Genomic DNA, 7131 nt, shown 5'->3' on the forward strand with positions numbered 1-7131 from the left:
ATATGTACACAAGATCATTCTAAATTTGGTGAGAATGATAACATAACTTCATTCAGTATATTGTGGTGAATTTTGACTTAAGAAAGATTATGGGTAGGATCCCTAATATATCATTATAGTGAATTAAGGATAAGAGATTTGATATTGTAACTGCAACTCAGAGTACAACTCTACTAACAATGAGGTCCCCATAGGTTAGATTATTTGAAAAGAAACCAATGTAACAAAAAGAGGATTGAAGGGGATTTATATTAGTATCCTCGCATTTTCATTTTTGAGCAAGTTCTAATCAGGCCAAAACCCCTTAGTATAGTAGACCCTAATCGTAGGGCAATTTTGATTAAGTGAACTATGTAGTTAGTAGGTGGGATCAATCACAATTCAAGTAACATGATATTTAGATCACAATTCTATTTCAATTTAAGATCCCTACAATCTATTTGAAACACCTAAGATTCCTCATTTTCCTTAGTGACCCTGGTATGACCGCATTATGTCAGTAATGTAAATTTTGTAAGTAATTTGATTTATTTCCTTATTTGTCTAATTTTGGATTTTGGTATTTTAATGTTCTTTCCATTTTGCCAACAATGTGATGTGGGGCTATTTAGCCAACTTTATTATTGATGATTCTATTTTGTCTCTTGGTCATGTCTTTATTTCTTGATTTAAAATTTCCTATTGTGTCCACTCTTTATTTCTTTTGTTTCAAGCTTTTGCGTTAGATGTTTCATCCTTGATAATTAAATTTAAATTTTGAGGCACTTCTAAATTTTGTTGGCAAAAGTGAATAGGATGGACCTACCAAAGGGATTCCTAACAATTAAGTGGATTTATAACATTAGAGTATGGGGTTATTAGTGAGAGTATTAATGCCCCACCCTCCTCCAAGACTTCAAGAATAGGACCAGTGAATATTTGTTGACTATTATGAGTAATGAAATGGTACCCTAGCATTCAACTAGATAAGGTTATTAGTTAACCTAATGGATTTTTAGATGCAAAAGGTGCATGTGTAGTGGTGGACTTGTTTTGTTGCCTACTAAAGAATCAGTATGTCATGGAAACTCTAAAGGAAAAGTGATTAACCCTACATAAAAAGCCAAGTTACTTAATATGAAACCTCATTTGAGGGAGTCTTGTATAACTATTACCCTAATGAGCAAGTATGTGGAATTTGGAACACGTTATGATATTATCATTAGAGACTCTATAAGTATTTTATATTAGATTAGAATGTTCTTTATATGTGACCAATATGTTTTAAGTAGTGATTGACCTTAGGAAATGTAAACATGTCAGAGTTATGGATTGAACTTCTCTTTTAGCAATGGTAATCAAGAAAATAGGTTATCATACCTGTGTATGTATGTGAATTATTAATCATTCTTTTTATAAGAGTAGATTTTGGAATAAGTCTAGACAAGCTCTAGCATAGGAGGAACATTTTAGTTGTGTGACTTCCAAGAGGAAGTCAAAGGCTAGTGGGGGAGGATGTAAGGTCCCTCCTCGCATGTGTTTGTTAAATATGAATTTCTTTTTAAAAACCATTATAGGAGATTGATATGAATATGAAGTAATGTTCTATGTTGTGAATGCCCTAATGAAAATTGAGATCAGTTGATACATCCATGTTTTAATACTTAGTGATTTGAGAGCTACTACATTATCTTGACTGTTTGAACATTAAATTTTCACTAATAATGATACAAGGTGTTTTCACCTGATGATGATGATGTTGATTATGGTACCTTGATGATTAGATATACACATTTAGATAGTTTAGTAATCCTTAATTGGTGATGTTTATGATGCTAGATATATTCATGCCTAACAATGATTATTCTAGTATTTTAATTTGAATTAATGAATAAGTTATGTTATATTGATTATGTAATTTCTAATGATTAAATATGAGTATAAATGAGCTAAAACAGTTAACTAGATGAAAGATTTGTGTTTTGATTTATGTGACTATCCAAATAAGTTTTGAATATAGGTATGTGATCTTTCTCAAGCTACTGATGTGTGAAATGAGTGTGCAGGATTTATCAGCCAGAGAATCTAATGGAGAATCAAAATTGGACCCTATATACCATTTGTGAAACTAGGGTTGAGTTTAATAAAAGATGCAGACCCCATTGTTTTGTATTATATTTTCTATCATGAATTGAATATATATGTATCATTCTATAATCATTAAGTGTTAATATTTGTAACAGTGATTTTATAGTATCGCTTGACACTTGTGATTTGTATATGCATTTCAGCATGATAGTTAGGGTTAATAGAGTAACCTAAAGATCTGAGTTTGACTAGGTTAGTGACCTAATACTAATTAGTGGGTAATTGGGATTAATTACCCTAATCAAGGTTTAGTGATAGATTTTCATTCTTAAGGTTTTTAGAAGGTCCAAATATTTCATATATTTTAATAGGTCCCTAAATAGTCCTAGAGGCAAAAAATCATGAAAACTAAGTACCCAAGGGGTATATGTGTGAGTTGGGGGCATTTTCCACCCCTCTAGCCCCTTTCATTGACTTTGATGACCACCTAAATATCCCATTTTTTCTTTATTGCGAAAATTGAAGTTTCATCATGAGTTTGATAAGATAAAATCCACCTTGATGTTTTCTTTAGTGGTGAGGTTAAGTTAGAAGTTTTTAGAAACCTTAGTCAAGTGGGGGAGTTATTGCATTTTGTAAGTGGTTGAGTTAGGAAGAATGAAAAGGTTGTTCATCCAACCTCTAATTTTAGAGAGAAATTCAAGATTGAAAGAGAAGGAAGGGAAACTCATCTCAAATTTCAGTTCCTATCACCTTATTGTGGAAGTAGGAACCCTTCAAGCTCATGTGTCCATGTTGTGTTCATTCTTAAGTAGCTTTCTTGCATATTTATGTTCATGTGTTTGATGAACCTGTTTGGGATGGATTGTAATTGGTTTTCTTTAAATTCTTTCCTTCATATTTTGCATTTTATTTTTGAAGGGATTTTATGGGTTGTGTTGGCATTACTCACCTGAATAGGACAGAAGTGGCCATGTACAGGAGGAGGGCTTTAGTTGGACTCTGGCAGTGCAGAGTCTCTCCTCATGACAAGGAGAGTGAGAGAGTAGACTGTTATGCGCCCCTACTTGTTAGTGCAAACCATGGTTGTATTTTTGGGAAATTATGAATTGAAAGAATGGAAGTTCTTGTGATATTAGCCTTGTAAGGGCATCTGTAGAAGAATGAAAGTTCTTGAGACTATAGCCTCGAAAGGGAATCTATTATGGTGTTGTGACCAATGTCTCTTGTCTAGAAAAATCCACCTTCTCCCTAGTCTAGTTTAATGATGAACCTATTGTGCAAACTTGGATGGGAGTAAATGACTGATTATGTCTTCATGTTAAAATTGTTTGTCTCTCGATCGATTTCATTCTCTCCATGGTTACCTTGATGTGTTTGGAAATTTTTAAAATGGATACCTTGTTGAGGAGCCAAGTAGGAAATTTAGAGTTTTTATTTAAATTCAAATGTTGGGAGATTTCTCCTCGGTTAATGATCCTATTTTAAAAATGTGATTGTTAAACTTATTGTAGAAATGACTATGATCTCAGGTTTTCTTCCCTGAATCTTTCCTAAGGGATTCCTTGAATCAAATGATTGAATTAAAAAAAAAATGGAGTGTGATCCTTTCATATGATATTTCTTGCAATTTAGTTTATATGCATGTGTTTATCAGAAAATGGATTCAATGATGTGTTACCCTTTTTGTGGCATTCTTATGGTTCGAAATCATATTCATTTGATTTGTATTAATTAGATAAAATAATGATAGATATAAATTTTTCAATTTGAATTCGAATTGTGTCAAGTAAATTTAAAAATACATGAATCAAATCTCATCTCACATTTTCACATCTAACTGGAAGAGGAATTAATCCTACATTATTGTATTAACAAGACATTTAAACTCTATGTTATATTTCAAATTTTAAAACATATATATATCCCCCTTGGCAATATAAATAAATTTGAAAATCCTATCACAAAAGAAAAAGGCATTGAAAAAATGGGTCTTGAGAAAATTGTTCAATCCTTAGAGTAAATAAGTCTTTGGAATTTGTATGAAGAAACAAATTAATTCCCCCCCTTAGGATAGAGAATATTCCCTTGATTTCCATATTATATCCTTATACCATGTTTAAAGAAAATGTTATAATTTAAAAATAAATTAATTAAAAAAAGAAAATTATTATCCTACCTTATCTTAAACCAACAAACTAACTTTATCTCATAACTCCCTTGAAATATCTATAACATGTGTGATGATGTCATCCCTAAGGAAGCAAACTTTTCCTCTTTCTGACCCATGTGGCATGGAAAGGTAAACAAAATTATTTTGAGTTTAATGCTTAAAGTGGGATATGAATCCCCATCTCCCTAGTCAACAATAGAGGAAAGTTTATTTTTTAACTCACTTAATTCTCCTTCCTCCCATGCTAGGTGTTGTCATGATTTCCAAAGTCTACCAAAATACTCTTACATGCCCCCATGTCAAACCTGGCATGACAAGTCGGCTGGGCAAAAAGAATTGAGGGACCATTAATGTTGAGCATATATTAATTGATAAGGACATATAACTTTTTGAGTTTCCTTGCCTCCACTTTAATCTTGGCATGCAATCTTCTAGGAGATCCTCTTGCTATGATTTTTAGCCCTTGAAAAGAGTGTGGAGGCATGGGGAAGCACCCAAGTCCTTACGGTTAGGGAAAGTGTTAAGGTGTTAGAAGGTTAGTGGGGTTAGTTAGAAAGTAGGGGTTAGGATAATAAGTCAAGTTAGGAATTCTTTTATTTAGTTAAAAGTTAGTGGTTGTGAGGTGTTGGTAAAGGTTAGTTAAGGTTTAGGATATGATTTTTTAGTTTTAATGTTAGTATTAGTATTATATTATAATTAGTTTTAGTTAATAGGTGGAAGTTAGTTGTTAAAATTTAGTGTTAGAATAAGCTAGATGTCAAGTGTTTAAAAAGATGAGTAATAAAGTTAAAGTAGGAATTAATTAACATCTAAGTTATTCTTTCAAACAAAGGTGGATTTATTATTATTTTATATTTATATATATCTAAGTTATGCTCTATAAGTTTCATATTTAAATATACGTATTAGTAATTATTTTATGGTTAGAAGTTAAATGTTAGGATTTAGTTTTAAATTTAATATGCATTTGAAATTTGATTTTCATGTTTACGATTGAAAATAATAAATTTAATAAAGTTGGTAAAAGGTATTATGAACATTAGTCTATAGAATTAGTATCGGAGTTTAAACCATGATAGTAATAGGAGGTAACTCATGTCCTTCGATGTATGAATATGTGTATAATTAGATTTAAAATAATGAATGAACCTAAGAATTATATTATTTTATTAAATAATTGATTAGACATTATTTTATTGTTATTAATGTTTCAATTTTAAGGTGTTATCAGGACATGTTAATGTGCATGTAATTTTTAAAAGGGGTTGTAAGATGAAATTGACTAAACATCTTGAGTTGGTAAATTGGATTATCTCTACAAATGGAATGAATGTTGTAAATGATTTAATAATAATTAATTATTTATTTTAATTAGTTTAATAGTTATTTTAATAATTGGAATCAAGTATTAAGGTATTAGATAAACTTGTGGAAAATGCAAAATTAGATTCTCCTAAGGACTAATCTAGTTTAGTGTCAAAAAAGGGGATAGTATCATAGTCAACTTATGAACTTAGAAACCCTAAAATGTAATTTGAGTTGGAAGTCATACTTTTGTAAATCAAAACTAAATGTTAATCAATCAACTCATTCATTCAAAACTAAGTGTTTTTGTAGTGTTAGGAATTAGGTGTTCAAACTCATATAATATGGGTGTCGACTCTACATCTTAATGATATGTACTCGAAACTCACTTTCAATCTTATGCCATATTTCCTTAACCTAATCAGTTTAGCATGTATTAACTTAGTAGATTAATTAACTTTTAAAAAAAATTGTTGGTGTGTTTTTTCCTTGATATTTTGGGCATGACACTTCATGCGAAAGGGCAATTTCTTGTGTGGCATATTGTATTTCCTCACATGAAACTACCTATTGTGTTTCCTTGTGTGGAAAACAATGGGCATCTCTGCTATTTTTTAGAGAAAACAATTTGGTGTTTCAAGTAACCCTTAGGATTTATTAATTTTCCATGCTTCAACAAATCTAAGATTGCATGTTATGTTGTCATCTTTGGATTTTGTCTTTCATTTGAGCATGTCAGTTTGGTAGTGGCATTTGGAGATTTATTAGATGCTGGGATTGTTGGTTAAGTTTTCTATTATGATTTTAGTGATCTTTGTATGTTGATTGCCATGTGCATCCATACTTGGTTTTTTCTAAAAATCCTTGACTTTTATCTATCCTTGTTCCAAGGATCTCTGAGTGAGGCATTACAATTTCTACAACTACGCCACACCAATACATTAAAAAAAAATTCTCTAATAAGTGCTATGAGAGTTTTGGAATGTAGAATCCAAATTAGTTCATAGAAAAAGATTGTGCTTTGGTCCTTGGGGAAGCATTCATATTTTTCTTCATTGTATATTTTCACTAGTAGAATTTTAAGCCATCTTTCCCTGTAACAAGTCATTATAGTATTTGAACTATACTCACTAAATTTACTTGTGGAAGTTTTCTCCCAAAATGTGTTTCTAAACATAAACATAATGTTAAGGTTGTTTTTTTGAAATAATTTCTTTTCATTTATATTCCTAAGTTATTAGCTCATGCTATACATCCATTTCATTTCCAACATGTCAATTTTACCAACATATGTAATTAATTTGATAAAAATAACAACATTTCATAAGATTTACAAATGAATATATAGGCTTATTTAAAAAATTTCAATATCATTGGATGAATATTTGAAGACAAATAATAAGACTTATGGACAAATAACATATGTTGGTTTTCTTTCATCATCTATTCTTGATTGAGCCCTAAGTAGAAAATCTACAACAAAGACTTGAGAGTCTATTTCAGAGGATAGATGGAAAATTCCTGCAAACAACACCCATTACAAGTATAATGATTATTATATTTTTCTCTCTCATTTCATAGTATAA

This window comes from Cupressus sempervirens, chromosome 3 (genome assembly GCF_028749045.1).
Source record: "Cupressus sempervirens isolate cs-2001-9-10 chromosome 3, ASM2874904v1, whole genome shotgun sequence".
Lineage (NCBI taxonomy): Eukaryota > Viridiplantae > Streptophyta > Pinopsida > Cupressales > Cupressaceae > Cupressus > Cupressus sempervirens.